Raw genomic sequence first — 18,904 nt, forward strand, 5'->3', positions numbered from 1 at the left:
TCCTTTTAAAATTTTTTATTTTGGCTTTGATTTCATATTTTAGGCTCATACTCTATCCTCAAAAATTGTCCATTCTTTTTTTGTATTGAACTAAAGACTGTTATGTGTACATTGCGTTTTCAGCCACTACTCATAGATTGTTCTTATAATCGGAATTCCAAAAAAAAAAAGTTCTTTAGAATCAACAAATAAAAATTACTAAAATGTATATCCATACATTTCATGAAATAGTTAGGTAGTTGACTAGCAATTGCTTGACTTTGGTGACCACTTGCGTTTGCATTTATTGGCATGAAATAACAACTTTCAAAACCATAAACTATGTACGAATGTTGTTTAGTTGTTATATTTTGGTATTTGTCGTTGTCTTTTTACAATGGAAAAATTTGATCTATAATTCTGCACAGTTGTTTTTTTTTATTGTTACTACCGAAGCTTTTGTTTTTGTCTGTAAGACATCACGTGCTGTTGCTCTACTCTATGAACGAGGTTAAATTCTATTCTATACAAATTAATGTAATTCAATTGATTTTAATTAAATTTACCTGAAATCAAATTGATGCAGTTTTGGTCAATCCAATGCAATTCAGTTCAGTCAAATTAAATTAATTTAATTTAATTCAATGGAATTATATGCAATCGAATTCAATAATTTTTAGTTCAGTTCAGTTCAATGGAATCTCACTTAATTCAATTCAATCAAGTTCAATTTTATTTCATTATATAATATTGAATCAATTAATATTGAGAAAAAGTGAATTTTGTGCCACTTTTTTCCGAGTGGCACCTTTTGTGCCACTTTTTATTGCACGTGACACTTTTTTTGCTACTTTTGAAAAATTGCCAAAAGTAACGCTGCTTCCCATTAAATCAAAAAAAAAAAAAAATCACAAAAATATGTCACTATAAAATTGTAATCTACAAATTTACTTGACACCTCAAAGCAACCACATCTCATTAAAGGGATAGACCCTTTTTGTGGTTGTGTAGTTTTTGAAATTCTTAAGCCTTTAAACATTAGCAAACAAAACTAAAATGAGATTGTTATGGTTATAGTTTAGATTTGAAATTTGCATAGATTGAAAAATATACTTTTGTTTTCAGCCACAAAATTAATTGATCCAATTAATTTTTAAATGGAATTTCTCCAATCGCTGCGATTATAGAACAATCACCAATGTCAATAAAACATTAAGTAATCGCATTACAAAATTTAATTGATACAATTAATTTTATTGATTGACCTTTGTTTTAATTCAAAAATTATTTGTGTCATATATTTTTTTAATTGATTTTTTTCTTTTGTAATTCAATTTAAATTTAAAATTTAAAAATGATAATTCGAGGAAAAACGTTGATAATGAAAAAATTGATTAACCTACAAAACGCTCAAGAAATCACCACTGGAGATTGGTTTATATGAAGCCATACCCAAATATGGGCTAGTGTACCTCATTTGCAGACAGACCTATTGCAATAGCGTTTGTTCAAATTTTAAGAGTGATATAATAGAGACTACCCAAGTAACTTCTTTTGAGATATTCAATAAAACTCACATCTTTAATTTCATAAAAAAAAATATTTGTTGTAAATAATTTGAAAGCTCATAATTATTTATTTATCGATTAATTACATTTACAATAAAATTATAAATATATTTGTAGGCTTTGATTGCCAGGGTCTTAAGCTTGTCATAATTATTTAAAACTAAAATAAACTAGCATTTTTCCATCCTATAAAAAAAGGCCAACAATTTTAAATCTAAAATATTTTTGTTTTTAATTATACATGGAAAATGACAGACCAATGACTAATGAGGTGTTTTGCATAATTTCGGTTAGTTCTAATGCCGTTAACCGTCAAGCGTAGGCAATGCTTTATGATTGCCCTCTTTCTCTGCCCCTCTGCCTCCCATCCAAACATGAGACATTTTTGAAATATTTTGTTATTATTTGAAAGAGTTTACTTCTCAATGTTTTCACATCATTTAAATTGCTAATTTATTTCTAGTTTAATGTGAAAACAAATGACCATTTAATCAACTAACAAGCAATGGTTCATCGGCATACATGTGTAAGATTATTGTTTCTCTTTTCGTTTTCGTTTTCTTTTTTTGAAAATGTAAATAGCAAACAAATGTTTTACACCACAATGCTAATGTCTGGCTGATATCAGCAACATACCATGCAGCCATCGATGTGTGTGGGCGTTAAATACCACAGCTTATAATTATGAACTCGTTGTTAAACTTTGACAGTATCATGTGGAATTCCTCTATCGACAGAACAAATATGCTGAATATTTGAACACTAAACCACAATAACCACATAACAAGGGATTTTATAATAATAATTACAAAGTGATAAAGTTAAATGGTATGGGGAAATTTTATAGTAGACCAACTCGACTTTTTCAGAAAAGAAGAATTTTGTTTAAATATTGTACGCAATTATAATAAGTATAAACAAGTATATATGGTCCGAATCTTTTGTGCAGTCCACCATGGATTGCGTACACATTTCTACTAAATTTAGTTCATATGGAGCCTTCATGTAATACCTAAAGGCTGATTTTTAAGAGCTATAGGAAAATAAAACAAGTATATACGGCCGTAAGTTCGGCCAGGCCGAATCTTATGTACCCTCCACCATGGATTGCGTAGAAACTTCTACGAAAGACTGTCATCCACAAATTTCAACTCACATGGTTGTTAAATATCATATACTACCACCACGTACCAAATTTCAACCAGATCGGATGATTTTTGCTTCTCCAAAAGGCACCGGAGGTCAAATCTGGGGATCGGTTGATATGGGGGCTATATATAATTATGGACTGATATGAACCAATTCATGCATGGTTATTGGATACCCTATAATAACATCACGTACCAAATTTCAACCGAATGGGAAGAATTTTGCTCTTCCAAGGTGCTCCGGAGTTCAAATCTGGGGATCGGTTTATATGGGGCCTATATATAATTACGGACCGATATCGACCAATTTTTGCATGGGTGTTTGAGGCCATATATTAACATCGCGTACCAAATTTCAACTGAATCAGATGCATTTTGGTCTTCTAAGAGGCTCCGGAGGTCAAATCTGGTGATCGGTTTATATGGGGGCTATATATAATTATGGACCGATATGAACCAATTTTTGCATGGTTGTTAGAGACCATATACTAACACCATGTACCAAATTTCAGACGGGTCGGATGAAATTTGCTTCTCTTAGAGGCCTCGCAAGCCAAATTTGGGGGTCCGTTTATATGGGGGCTATACGTAAGAGTGGACCGATATGGCCCATTGGCAATACCATCCGACCAACATCAATAACAACTGTTTGTGCCAAGTTTCAAGTCGATAGCTTGTTTCGTTCGGAAGTTAGCGTGATTTCAACAGACGGACGGACGGACGGACGGACGGACATGCTCAGATCGACTCAGAATTTCACCACGACCCAGAATATATATACTTTATGGGGTCTTAGAACAATATTTCGATGTGTTACAAACGGAATGACAAAGTTAATATACCCCCCCATCCTATGGTGGAAAAAACATCCACACATAAAATTGAAACCACATGTCATGCAAGTCAAGCTCTTGCATTTTGAGTAAAAAAACTAGATATGCTCTTACGGTAGAGCTCCTCATTCACAGTTACATTACGATTCGCATCATATTTAAAGACATTGAGCTTAACATAGAATCGGGCAGTACTCAGTGATAAGTGAGAAGTTCACCACTGTGGTATCCCAATGGACTGAATAGTCTAAGTGAGCCTGAAATATCGGGCTGCCACTATACCTAACCTTAACATTTATTAATATTCACTTGGGCTAAAGAGAAAACCGCTGGAGTCACTGGGCCTTGCTTTTTCCATCGAAAAATCATCTTAACAGATGAGGAACATGTCCACATGAGTGGCTACGTCGTCACAAAAAAAAAAATGTCCTATCTGGTGCAGAAACCCCAAGAATTGTTGTTAAGAAGTATATCTCTTGTAAGAGTGGGACTGTTTGATGCAGTTTATGGTCCTTCGAGGACATAGAACCTTATTTTTGTTTTTTTTTTTTTATTGAAAATGAGGTTGATCATATACCTTTTTAAAATTTCATGAAAATTATATGGTCTTTGTTATTAGTTAGTTTTCATTATTACACAGAGATCCAATTAATTTTTTAGTTGAAATTGCTTCAATCACAAAAAAGATAATACTAATTACTAAATTAGTTAGAATTAAACAAATATGCTTCGTTAATAACTTCATTGATTTCTTCCAGCAATTTCAATTAATTTTTTAATTCAATTACAAATTTAATTGATTTTGATCGGAAAAACTCAATTAATATTTTAATTGAGGCAATCTGTTATTTATTGTGTTATTTATTTATTTTTAAATATTTTTCCTTTAGATGAAATAACATTCTTCTAATTTAACACGACTTTTTACTTTCTTATGGCTACCGATTATAAATATAGTTGGATTTTTCTTTATATTTAAATCAAAATTTAATGAATCAATGAATTGCATAAAACTAATACTTTTCGGATAAAATTTAAAATTATGTTATTAATTGGAAATATTGTTTTATTTAATTAAGTTATTAATTGAGATAATGTATATTTTAATTAAAAATTGTCAATAATTTTCTTAATTGACTTTATTTTTTAATTTGATCAAACGGTTAATTGTATCAGTTTTTTTTTTTTTTAATTGATGGCGTTTTCAACTTCAATCTAATTATTAATTGGAAATAATTTATTTTTGTCTGTGTAACAGCGTAACTTCTTCCTTATTATGACATATACATCCTATAATTGATATAAAAAATGCTATTTTTCTTCGAATACCACAAAAATACATCCTATTGAAAACATTTTTGTTCCAAAGAATAGTATATTCCCCCCAAACATTACATCTATTAAATAAGACACTTACTATAAGATTGAAAATGTTAACAACTTCAAGTCAAACTGCATCATCATTGATTTCCTATTTAGTAATTGTAAAATTTCACCATCCCCAGCGGGAGATTAAACAAATACAATTTTATTTAAATGCGTTGAACGCTTAAACTAAGAGATAACGTGACATTCCTAAAAAAGAAAAAACACAGCCATCGAAACGACATAACCACTTGACCAGCACCAGACATAATTCGATTTCATTTTATTGATTGAATAAATACGAAAATTGTGGGTGCCTCAACAATCGGAGAGATAAGCAACATGATATGATTCAGGTTATTGGGGTTATCGTTGATGTAAATAAACACTTTTTTAATGAAAAAATTTTTTTTCCACTTTGAAACTTCTAGCAGTTGGTTTCACTTGGTTGCCTAGCAAATCAATTGGAAATTGAACTATTTCTAAAGAATGTCGCCGTTTTTATTTTTGTTTTATTTATGGGATAACAAAATAAATGTTTCTCAAATAAAATAATATTTTGGGGGGGGGGGGGGGGGGGGGTACCATGTGGTCTATGGGGATGAAGCCTTTGGCTTTATTTTGTTGAAACTAAAAAGGAAAACTGTAAAAAACTTTTATTTTTTTCTTATTAAAAGAACCTCATTAGAAATAGAAATTCTCAAATAAATTAACTACTGTCTAGGGTCGGTATTTTAGTTATATGTTGCGATTCATTGGCACTCATATACACCTAGAGAAACAAAGATTTACATGACATACCATATAATGCTTTTAAGGTGGCAATATCAAATAAAATTATGGCTGAACCAATACAAATTTCTCTACAGTGTTTATCCGAACGGTTATGAACATTATTACCAACCAATCTTTTTAAAATACATGCAATTGGCTTAAATTAAATTACATTAAAAATTCTATTACGTACGAAAACAATATTTATCTATTTCCTTTTCCAAAGTGTATATCAACCTTTAAGCATATGGAAAATGCTTAAAATACCAAGCAGGTTGGGTGGCCTACAAGCTCCTCGCCTAAGCCAACGGTTGAATATATCTGTTGTGGTCAGACCCGGTGGAATATGAATGGTATTCTCCAAGTGTATGTTGTGCATGGGAAAAGTATGTATGTGGTTTAAACATTGGGAATTTAAAAAAAGTGCACATGTGCACATTTTTCTAAAGGTCGTTTAGTCAGATTCTTTATCTGGCCCAGTCGATTCATTTTCTACTGGGTTTTTGTGCATTCGACCATTCGATGACGTCCTGCTTGCCTACGAGTATGTATTATAGCTCGCAAATTTACGAAAATAAATAACAAACGTTGTTTATTTTTAGGCCTTTTTGGGGGAATATAAAAGTCATTTGTGGGTGCTGAATGGCTGGCTGGGCTATAGCCATTGAAAAGACCCCCCATATAAGTGTCTAAAAGAAATTTGCTTGCAAATGACTGTGGCAATGGTTAAGCGCATTGAAACCCGATTTAAACAAGAATAATATTGTAAAGACCTCTGAAGGTTATCTAAAAGAATTAAATGAAGTAACAGGTTTGGTGTCTTATGATTTCTGTTCGTAGATTTTTTTTCTATGCAAAGTCAAATGTTTTGTTTTGTATTTATTTATTAATTGTTCAAGAGGACAAAGGTTGTTGGCGTTATATGATTCGTAAGTTAGAGCTCGTCATAGTGCCAATTATAGGCTTAATGGAGTTTTGTTATTAAAATTAATAATTAAATTTAAATGCTAAGAGTGACAGATTAATTTCAACGACAGTTTGTAATACGGTATTTTAAACGAATTGGTTTGATTTGTAAATATGAAAATATTAGCACTAAATCGATGCAGTTACAACAAATTTTCAAATATTTCAGAAATTTTATATTAACATAATACCATAAAAATCAGTAATATGCTAATAAATACACTCATTAGACTGAACTTCCAAACAAACATCCAATGTAAATTACTTTAAACTAAATCAATTCATTTTAATTTAATATACAAAAATTATTTGATAACTTCGTGTGCTTTTAGACAAAAATCTGTGCTTAATTTCAGGACTATAGATTGTAGGTTGATTGTAAAAAATAGACAGACATCCCCAAATATCATTAATATTTTTTCAATTAAAATTTTAATCAAACTTAAAAAAAATCAATTAAAAATTTAATTGATTCAATGAATGAGAGTCGAAAAGTCGACTTTTCAATTATTTTAAAATTTGAAAAAGACGATTTCGAATTTTTTTTAAAAATTTTAAGGTGTCGACTTTTGTAATTAGTTTTTGAATTTTCAGCATAAAAAGAGGTGAGTTATGCGTCGCTCAATTCAAGTTCGACGGTTTTGGTCATAAAAAATCGATTAATCGATTTTGACCAACATCAAAAGTCGATTAGACGATTTTGGAGATTATAAAAAGTTTCGTTAGGCTTTTTTACACTCAAAAAAAAAAGTTTACTTGGATCCAAAGATTTTGACCTTTCCTTAAGGGTTTTTGTATTGATTCCGATACAAAGATGGCGGCTTCTTTAAAATAAAGAAATTTTTTAGCGACCTATCTGGCTTTAAATCTAGGACCAATAAAATTAAAATTAGGATTCAGATCTCATTTATCAAATTTTCATTCTCTTTTCGCGGTTTATTAATAAAGATACTCACGTACAAACAAATGTCAGTTTAAAAATCCAAATTATAACGTATACTTCAAAGTAAAAAATGTTTTCTTAATTGAAAAAAAAAACCAAAGACGCTAAATACTCAAAATAAGTATGAGCCTATAGTTGAAGCGTTTTTATCTTAAATCTAAAGATTCAATATTTCAGGTAATTTAAGGACAATTTCTGTAAATCAAAAATGTGTTTCTTTACTTTAAGAAAAATTAGTCTTAGTTCAAAGACATGCGACTTTAATGGAAGGATGCAAATAGACAAAATTTGTGTCCTACATTTGAAGAAAACAATTTTTAAAGTAAATATTAAAAATTTTATTTTAATTAACTTTTCATTATTTTAAAGAAATTTGTCCTTAATATTTTGTAAATTTCACACCCTAAAATTTAGGTTGCGTAATCTTTAATATCACGTAAATATTTTTTCCAGTGTAGGAAAAGCCAATTTTGGAACGTTTTCAAAAGCTGATCACGTAAATATTAATATCACGTAAATATTTTTTCCAGTGTAGGAAAAGCCAATTTTGGGACGTTTTCAAAAGCTGAAAAAGTCGACTTTGCACAATCGAATTTTTGTGGAATTTTCAGCGTAAAAGAATCTAATTATTTGAATTTAAATTCGACTTTTTGATTCTTACGTTAAAATTCGATTAGTCGACTGTGATCACTACAAAAAATCTATTAAAGGATCTTGATCTTCAAAACCAACAGTTTTGAAGATTACACAAAATGTCGATTTCGAATTTTCGACTTTCTTTTGACAAAAATTTGAAAAAATCGTCTAATCGTTATTGAAAAGTCGTCTATGGGCTTTTGACTATTTGATAAATTTTCAGCATGAAAATAGCTAGAGCTTTCAATTCAAATTCGACTCTTCGAATTTTTTTGTTAAAGTTCGATTTGTCGATTCTGGTCACTATAAAAAGTCGATTAATCGATTTTGACGATTATACAACACCGATTTCGACTTGTTTGACAAAAAATCGAGTAGCCGGAGAGTCGATTTTTGAAATTTTTAAAAAGTCAATATGGGCTTCCGATGACTGTTTAATTTTCAAAATGACATTTAACGACTTTGAAGATTATAAAAAGTCGACTTTGAAATTTTTGACAAAAAGTCTATTAGTCGAAATGTTGAATTTTGAAATTTTTAAAAACTCGACTTTGTGCTTTCGACTTTTTGAGTAATTTTCAACATAACAATTGCTAAGAATTTTAATTAAAATATGACTTTTCTAATTTTTCGTTGAAGTTCGGTTAGTCGATTTTGATCACAATAAAACCCGATTATTCGATTTTGATGATTAAAAACTTCCATTGTTTTTACAAAGAGTCCACCAGACGGAAAGTACATTTTTGATCTTGTTAAAAGCTTGAAAAAGTCGACTTTTGCGATTATTGAAAAGTTGAATTTGGGATTTCTACTTTTTGAGAAATTTTCGATTATTCGATTTTGACCAAAATCAAAAGTAAACTACTAGATTTTGAAGACTACGAAAAGTAAACATCGACTGTTGCAACTTTTTTTTTTTGACATAAAGTCGAGTAGTCTAAAAGTCGATATTTGAATTTTATATCCCTAATCTTTATAAATAAATAGGAAATACAGAATTTCGTTCAATAATATGCTTTGAAGCTTTACTCCGAATAAAAAGTGAAAACCCCTTTCGAATTTCCTAATTGCTGACTTTCCATGGTAGCCATATATTCGTGTTTCTTGTTTCCACTTGCTCTTACCCAACCATTGAGTTTAGTCTTTGACTGCAATTACCACATGAGAGGGTGGATATTTCAAATTACTACCTCATACTCGTCAGTAATGCATCTCGAATATGTGGTGTTTGGAGATGTATGGCTTAGTCTCTCTCTCTCTCTTCGTATTAAATGAAAAAAAAAAAAAAACAACAATGAAGTAATTGAAGACCCTAACGATTTTTGCATTGTTCTGCCTTCTCCACTAATATTAAATGCTCTGGCTTTCATTTTCAAGCACATGTGGAAAATATTGTTGAGGGCATCATCGGTAATGGGTACTTTAGACCAGTTAGACCAATCCATAGAAAATTCCTTACAATTTGCTTAGAATTTTACGCTTTGCTCAGGCAACCATTGGCACCAACATCGTCATCATCATACAGAACAATAATCTCTAGCCATAACCACAAAAAGCTCTATATTATTACCTATTATTACCATAAACAATGATCGTCGTCGTCGCAAACTTCAAAATCTATGCCTGGCCTGGTAGGTTCATCCACATTGGTTGGTATGGAGTTATTATGAGTATCCCCACTTGGTGTTTGATTTTTTGTTTTAGTTTTTCCTGTTAGAGATTAGGTTTCAATTCCGCTACCACCAACGCCGCCACCTCCACAGCTGCGGCAACATTTTTTCCACCATTTTCTTCTTCCGATAATGATGGTCGGCCGTTTGGTCGGTCAAGTGTATGATTTTTCCAGCAATTCTGCAACATAAGGGGAGAGGCGAAAAACAAAACGAAATGTTAAAGCTCTAATCGTGGTGTTGCTGAGTTGGTATTTGTTTGTTTGTTGGTTTGTTAGTTGGTTGGTTAGCTGAATCCATACTTAGAGATGGATGGATAGATGCCATGGTTTAAATGGTGTTTTGTAAACAAGAATTAGCAGCGCGTGCTAAAACACTCAAATGTAACGAAAACAGTGCTCAAAGAATAAAGAAAAAAATCTTACTCTGCCTAAGAGATATCAGGCCATCAGATCCAGGTATAACTGACTGGTTAGCTACCTCTATGACCAACCCAACAATGAAATGTTTTCATTTTGTATTAGTATTTGAGGCTTCTCCTCCAAATGAAACACATTGGGATGGAATGCTTCTACTCTTGAGATTTCTTAACTTTTTGAATGACATAAAGGTACAAACTAACAGCTTTCAGACAGATAGGATACAATACAATAAAACTACCCAGCAAAAAAAGCGTTGCCAAAAAAGTAATGAAAATGTTCTTTTTGGATCCGGAAGTGGTGCTAAATTGACACGGAAGCGATGAATTTAACATTGGATTGTCATAGGAAGGAAGTCCTCCATTTAAAACCGCGGTGCACTGAATTTGCATCACTTCTTTAGGTTGTAATGTTTTGGATGTAAATTAAAATATTCTGTGATATTTTGTTAAATAAATAATTTTTATAATTTCTTTTTTGTAATTATTAATGGATTCTAACGCTTGTCTGAAACGTTTGACCTCAAATATTTTCAAAAATTCACAATTTTTTCAGATTCGATTTAGCATTTTTTTCGACAAAATTTTAATAATTTGTACCATTTTATGAATTCTTAAACTGTTTTTAACAAATTTTAAACAAAAAAAGTTAAAATTGCCTATTAAAAATATGAAAAATGCATGTTATAAATAAATGAATGAAAATAACTTCCTGTGTAGTCAATGTAAAGAACATCATTCGAATTATATCTTCTGGAAGTGCTTTTAAAGTTGTGCCTTTGGAAGAACTTCCAAATTTTTTTGCTGGGTAACGCTTGGGTCTTCAAATAAATACCGTAAAATAAAGAGGTTGTAAGCTATATTTTTATTTTATTTTGAAGATTTGCTGTACTTCTTTTTGGAAAGTTCCCCACAAAAATCCCCAAATTTCTGAAAATTCCACACCAAATCCCCAAGTCCCAACTGAAGAGGGGAAGAATCCTCAATATTGGCAACACTGTCTCAGACCAATATTTTATAAATAGAAATACAAAGTTAATATAAACCCATTCTACACTAAAAAAAATATACCCGATTTGGGGAAGAATCCCAAATATTGGCAACACTGTCTCAGATGAATATTTTATAAATAGAAAGACAAAGTTAATATAAACCCTTATACACTAAAAAAATATTGACCTAATATGAAAGATTATTCAAGTTAAAATTTAAGATACGCCATATTAAAGACAAATTTCTTTAAAATAATTAATTTTTTTTTTACAAATTTACAATTTACTATTTACTATTTATAATACAAATCTTTGATTTGCGTTCTTCCGTGAAAGTTTTACGATCTTGAAGTAAGGTAATATACCCTTGGTTAAAGTCGTATATGTTTGAAGTAAGGTAAAAGTCCTTTAAAGCAAAGAAAAACATTTTTGCATTTAAGAAATAATCTTTAAATTACCTGAAAAAAAAGCTTCAACGGTAGGCTAATACTTATTTTGAGGAGTTTGCATCTTTGATTTAATATTTTGAGAAATTAAGAAAATATTATTTACTTTAAAGTATGTCATAACGTGGAATTTTCTTTCACGGACAAAAGGACAATGAAAATTCGATAAATGAGATTTGTGTCCTAATTTTATTTTTAAAGAGCCTAGATTTAAAGCTGGAGATAGGTTCCTAGAAATTTTCCTTATTTTAAAGAAGCCACCTCTTTGGCTTGAATTTAATGACAAAATCCTTAAGTGAAGGTCAAAATGTTGGATCCAAGTAAACATTTTTCTTGAGTGCATTTAATAGCAATTACTCACCAATTTTAATATAAAGTAAATTCAAGATTAAGTAATAAAAGTTTTTGTTGGTCTCAAAATTGAATTTTCCTTGAATGAATATCACACCCCCACTTATGGACTTTCAATACCGTAACGAAAATATAAAAAATTTCGTTTTGTTTTGCATTTGGCGATTTGTATAACCTCATTGAGAGACTTTTAAATTTTAACAACTTTTTTAAGTGGTTTAATTAAAATTATTTTTATTTAATAAAATTTATTTTAAATAAATTTAGTTGAAATTATCATATATTTATTTTTGTTGAATATGCTAAAATTAATTTTGGGTTTTATGTCAGATTGCTGACATAACTGATTTTGCATTTTTTTTTGTAGTGATCATGTTGGTACCTCAAAATTTTAAATCAAACACTGAAAGAAGAGTGTTTGGAGTTTCGTTCTGGAAGTATTTTGCTTTGAGTGTACCAGTATACTCGTAAACTCAAAGGTTTTTGCTACACTGAAAAAACAGTGAACCCACCAGGAAGAAAACTTTTGGTTAATTTTAGAAAATTTTTAATATTTTTAGAAATTTTTAACTAAACAGTATTACAAACGCTGGCATCACGCCGATATGACAAAAATAAGTAAACATTTTTCGACAAATTCAAGAAAATTTATTAGACATAAATAATTTTTTTCACTTGTTAAAGAAAATTTTGTAGTTTGAAGGAAAAAATTGCAAGAATGGCTTTAGTGATGGATGTATTTTTAATAAAATTTAAAAATTTAAAGAAATAATGAACTATTTTGTGAGAAATACGAATTTACGAAATCTTTATGCTTCATTTTTGTATAAATTTCCCCCGATTTTTAGTTCATTTAACTAACATACGCAAAAAATTATTAAAGTAAATGAAACTTTCTCTAAACATAATAATTCTATGAACTAATATAAAGTTAAATTGGCTTTAGTGAAATAGAGAGTTCACTTTTTTTAGTGTATTTCATTGTACTAAAATAGTTTTGATTGTGCCAGATTGCTGACAAAAAGGCTTTCGCAAAAATATAGTATTATGATAATCATATTACTATCTCAAAATTTGCAATTAAATCCAAATTGCGGGAAAATTTGTCATATACCGAAAGAAAAATACTTTCCTCTGTAACGACAAATGAAATTCTCCTTTGCTACAAAGTATTTTCTTAAAGAGTAAATAAACTCAAATGTATGACAGGCGTTTCAACGGCTGACTCTTACTCTTTCCATTCGCTTTTAAAGTAATTTTTTTAGGGCTAAAAGAAAAGTTTTCTTTTTTTAAATTTCGTTCCTCAGAAAAGAGGCTTTCGCTATTTAGCCATCCGTCCCATTGTGCTGTAAAAAGTATACCATCACACCATTAGAATTATGAGGGTTCTGATGTGTGACCATTATAATTCAGTGAATTGCTGCTGCATATCATAAGCGTGGGCATCTTTGCAAAACAAAAACGAAACCAAAAACAATGAAATCTTTGGTGGCATGTGCGCGCAAGCGTGCCCGTTTAGTTTGTTTCCAGCAAACGAAGAAGACCCCCAGACGTCATTCGCATACATTTTCTACTTTAGAGTACCAGAGTGCTAGCTTACTCATTGGCCTTACCTATTAAGTTTTGTTTTCTTTGTAGCCTTTTGTGTTCTCTTTAATGCCTAAGTTGTGCTGGTGTTGATAAGTAAAGCCATAAATCTAATACTTTTTTTTTGTTTATGCCAAACCATAAAAAAATTGCATAAAAATGGTAGCAATGTTAGATTGTTAAAAAGAATTTAATACAAAAACAAAAAAGAATGTTATACCCCTCCTTCACAAAAAAAAAAAAAAAAAACAGAAAAAAGAACACTGCACAATCTCAATGTTATATATTCATAGCAAAAGGCTACTTAAGTTTCTTTTACGGATTTTCCATGGTTTGGGTACATGTAATTACAATCATTATATGGTCTGTCGCGTTTTCAACCAACTAACAGTAGAGCAGCAAGTCAGCTTGGCCAGCCATTTGGTCTCTGCGAGATTACACAGTTGCAGCTGTAATGGTAACCAAAGTGCACTTTAGCGTCTTGAGCCTGTTGCAGCAAAAACGCAAACCAGACTTTCAATAGTTAATGCAGTCAATTTTTGTTACAAGCATATCATGGCCCAGTCAAAACGACAGGCAGCTAGGCAGGCCGACAAGAGAACACGCATGGAAGAAACATTAATTTTATGTGATATTTAATTCAATTAAATTTAAACAATATACTTCACTAATTATGATTTATTAAATACTTTTCTGTGAATACGAGGATGGAATATGAGCTTCTAAAAGGTGTCGAACTTGTCAGCTCTGAATATAATTAATTGGATAGTTACGGAAAATCTACTTATAAGAATTTTCAAATAAAATATAAATAAATAAAAACAATAGTATATATACATATATACTTAGGGTAGGCACGAAGTGTTACTAATTAAAGTTTTATTGACTAAATTTCCTATAGATTTTCTTTACAAAGAAAATTTTGATAAAATTTTCTATGGAAAGAAATTTTTGACAAAATTTTCTATAGAAATAAAATTTTTACAAAATTTTCTATAGAAATAAATTTTGACCAAATTTCCTGTAGAAAGAAAATTTTGGCAAAATTTTATATAGAAAGAAAATTTTTGGCAAAAATTTATATAGAAAGAGAATTTTTGACAAAATGGAATTGCCACATTCTTCATCAGCATCCTCTACTTGGTTTTAAGCTGAAATCAAAAACAACAGTAATGATTGAAGCATAAGACAACAATAACAAAACAAAATGAAATAAAATAAAATTTTGACAAAATTTTCCATAGAAATAAAATTTTGACAAAATTTTCTATAGATAAAAATTTTTTCCATAGGAATAAAATCTTGACCAAATTTTTTAGAGAAATTAAAAAAAAATAATTAACATTAGCTCGTCTAAGTAATCATTCCAAAATACTTGCTATAACTCTACTTGATGACACTGACGAGTTGAATAGGCTGAAGGGACATCATATTATTGATTTACCATACACAAAATAATTAGTTAAGATATAGGGAGTACTTTGTCGAGTTTGCTAGAACTCGATGCACATTCAATGCAAATAGTTATAAATAACATTTGCTTATTGTTTTGTTGAAAATAGAATGCAAATAAATGAATAAAATGAAAAAAAAAAGAAATAAAATCTTGACAAAATTTATCTATAGAAATAAAAGATTGACAATATTTTCTATAGAAATAAAAATTTGACAAAATTTTCTATAGAAATAAAATTTGACCAAATTTCCTATAGAAATAAAATTTTAACAAAATTTTATATCAAAATAAAATTTTGACATAATTTTCTATAGAAAAAAATTTTTTGATAAAAAATTCTATAGAAATAAAATTTTAACAAAATTTTCTATCAAAATAAATTATTGAAATAAAATTTCGACAAATATTTCTACAGAAATAAAATTTTGAAACAAATTTTCTTTACAAATAAAATTTTGAGAAAATTTTCTATAGAAATAAAATTTTCAGAATATTTTCTTTACAAATAAAATTTTGAGATAATTTTCTAAGAAATAAAATGTTGAGAAAATTTTCTATAGAATCAACAATTTTGAGAAAAAGTTCTATAGAAATAAAATTTTGACCAAATTTCCCAAGAAATAAAATTGTGACAAAATTTCTTATAGAAAGAAAATTTTGATAAAAATTTCTATAAAAATAAAATTTTTACAAAATCTTCTATAGAAATAAATTTTGCCCTGGATAAACGAGTACTCTGTTTTTTTAATTGGTTATCCAGTACTACAAAAGAAGCCTAGTAATTTTCTTTAATCCTAATTAAATTTAGTTTAATTTAATTTAAATAATTTTCATGATTTTTCATTTAATTTGTTTTATTGCAATTTTGTATAAAATATTTGGAATTTAATTAAATTTGGTAAAATTTAATTTAAATTTCTTTTTTTTAATCTTGCATTTGGTTTAGTAATAAGTTTATCTCTCTCTTAATTTTATATTGAAATGTCTAATTTTCCAAAGCAAAACAGAAAATTGACCATCAACTCATTCATGACTATGAAGATGATGACATTTCGAATTAAAGGATTTCTAGATGGTTTAATGAAATTCCTTTTAGATTACCAGAGTCATTTTAAATCTAATCCCCCCCAAAATAAAAAAGAAGAAAAGCCGTGGGAGCTTGGTCAATATCTTTCGAAAGTTCTCTATAAAATTGTCTTTAGTTATGCCTACTTTAAGAAGGAGAAGATGCAGTAAATTCACTGGTTATTCTGGTTTCATGCATTGTATTGAGGTTGTGTGCAAACCGCTGCGTTGAGTTTTATGATCTCCTCACAAAGACTCCATCCTTGTAGTGACCAAACAAAGTTGACACTTGTTGTTTTATGGCTTTTAAAAAGGTTCTGACACATTTTAGCATATTTTCATTCTTAACGCCCGCATATTTTGTTATGGCCAAGCCAAGCAGATGAAACGCTGATGCCACATATATTCACCAAATAGCGGCAATGCGAGAGAGAGCTAAATCACCTGTGGCCTATAAATTGCATGTAGCAAAAATCTGTGTGGAGGAGGTGGTGATGGTGAGTGAGGTAAGGTAACAAGGAAAACAAACGAAACCTTTTTGGGCCAATATGCAAAATATCGCTGTGGATGGATGTTGGCTATATCTGCTTTTAAGACTTTGTCTCTTCACTATGGACCAATGATGGATCACCGTAGATAAGCAGATTCGTCTTCTTTTTTTCGCTTCGCTTCGTTTTGTTTTTTTTTTCTCGAAGAGGCTTTCTGCTTTATTCTTATTGTTAGCATTCTTTTCTTGATTTTTTGTTGCTGGCTTAAAAAACAGCCTGATGGTGATGATGGTGGTGGTGGTGTTGGCTTTTTGGAGTTATTTTTTGGTGCGATGTGCGTGCATATAATCGCATCAAGTCATATGGCAGACATTTGTTATTTGTTTGCCTCTCCATACGGTTGAACGTTTGTACGGCAATTTAAGTATGACACTATATGGTCATTGTTGCTTGCAGTTGTTTTTTTTTATTTCTGTTGCATTTTGTGGGTTATATGACTGCAACTGTCACGGCATCAAAAGGCTTAAAGCGCATGTCATCAGGCCTAAAACATATAGCTTGTCGGTAGAAAAGCCAGCCAGCAAGAGAGAGAGAGAGAGAGGACATCACTTCACCATGACCACAAAAATATAAAAAAAACAAAAAAAAACAAAAAAAAATTGTTGCAACAAGTTGCAAGTTTCAAAGCGGTGGTAAATATTTCTTTTAAGTAGTACACTGAACATAAAACTTTACCAAAAACCAATTACTATATGCAAAAAGTCTCTAAATAAACGAGTTTGGTTTATTAAATATAATTTTTAAATACATTTTATTTTATTTGATTGAGTTTCATACCAATCAATTTTCAGATAATAAAGCCGAAGGGATTGAGATTGATCGGTATGATCAATCAGCTTAAAAGTCGTAGCTAACATGATGCGATACTTCAGCCGAATTTAGTATTTGGGGATTTTGATGATCATTGAGGAGAAAATGCATATTTCAGTTTACTTTTGTTAATTAATAAAATTTTTGGTAGCGCCTAAAAGTATACAAAGAAATTTTTTATATAACATAGTAGAAATCCAGGGTGATACCCCGAATTTTAAATTTCAAGTACATACATAAAACCTTTTTTTTGTTCAATCACGAAATTAATTAAAATGTCTTCAATCACGAACATTATAGTTCAATCGCAGTTTTAATTGGGTATAAACAAATACAAATTTCAATCAATTTTTTAATTGATTCAATTAAATTTTTAATTGTTGTTGTGATTGCAAAACTCAATTATTTGTTCAATTAAAAAAGGTAACTATTTCCAATTACATTCTGTATTGACTTAGTGTTGTAGTTCAATTAACAATTGATAGCTTCAAAAAATTTTGAATTGAAAATTCAAAATAAAAAAGAAATGTCCATAACTTTTTTAACTGACTTAGTTTTTCGAGTTTGATTAAAAAGTTAATCGTACCAAGTAATTTCTTCAAAATTTTCTATTATTGCCCTAATTGGCTAAATGCTTCTAGTTTGATTAAAAATGTAATTGTATCAATTACTCTTTTAATTGAAAAAGTTCCATTGCTTGGCTGTTAAACTTTTGTCTGGATGAGCTGACATAATCAGCGGTTTCATTCTCAATGAAAGGGCCCTCCGAATGCCGTTTCATATTATGGTTAATCCCTTAGGGAAGCTGTGAAATAATCAGAAATGTCACCAGCATTACTAAGAGGGGATAGTCCACTGCTGAAAAACTTAATGGTGTTCAGTCGAAACAGATATTAAACCTATGGCAAGGCCGGCAGCCTAACCAAAAGTGTGATATATATTTTATAATAATTGTGATACCTTTTATGGCGGGTAAAACTTTTTTAAAAATTCTCAATGATAACAATGCTTGACTGCTAAATTTGAGAAAATATGAATCGACATAATCAGCATAAAAAATAGTCGGCGGATTCATTCTATTCTTGTTTAATAGACTTTAGAATTTAATTTAGGGTATGCAATAATTTTTGCTCAGTGTTGATTTTCTACAACACTGTATTATTTTTTTTTTTCTACAGAATGATGCTTAAAACCTCACACAAATGATCATCACAAATACACAGGATAGCTGGACAGAGCGGTGGACAGTGCTGGGACACAATTGTTGCTTTTTTCCCATTTTTTGCATAGAAATGAGTTGACGAAGGAGCAGACTCTACATGACGTATGTCATTTTACACATGCAACCT

General features: G+C 30.1%; 1 protein-coding gene across 1 annotated transcript in view; it reads left to right on the forward strand.

Moving 5' to 3' along the window:
- klu (zinc finger protein klumpfuss) overlaps positions 1–18,904 on the forward strand; it is a 141,319-nt gene that overhangs the window by 77,175 nt on the left and 45,240 nt on the right. The gene's annotated exons all lie outside the window — the stretch shown is intronic.

The sequence above is a fragment of the Haematobia irritans genome, chromosome 4 (genome assembly GCF_050003625.1).
Source record: "Haematobia irritans isolate KBUSLIRL chromosome 4, ASM5000362v1, whole genome shotgun sequence".
NCBI classification, from domain to species: domain Eukaryota; kingdom Metazoa; phylum Arthropoda; class Insecta; order Diptera; family Muscidae; genus Haematobia; species Haematobia irritans.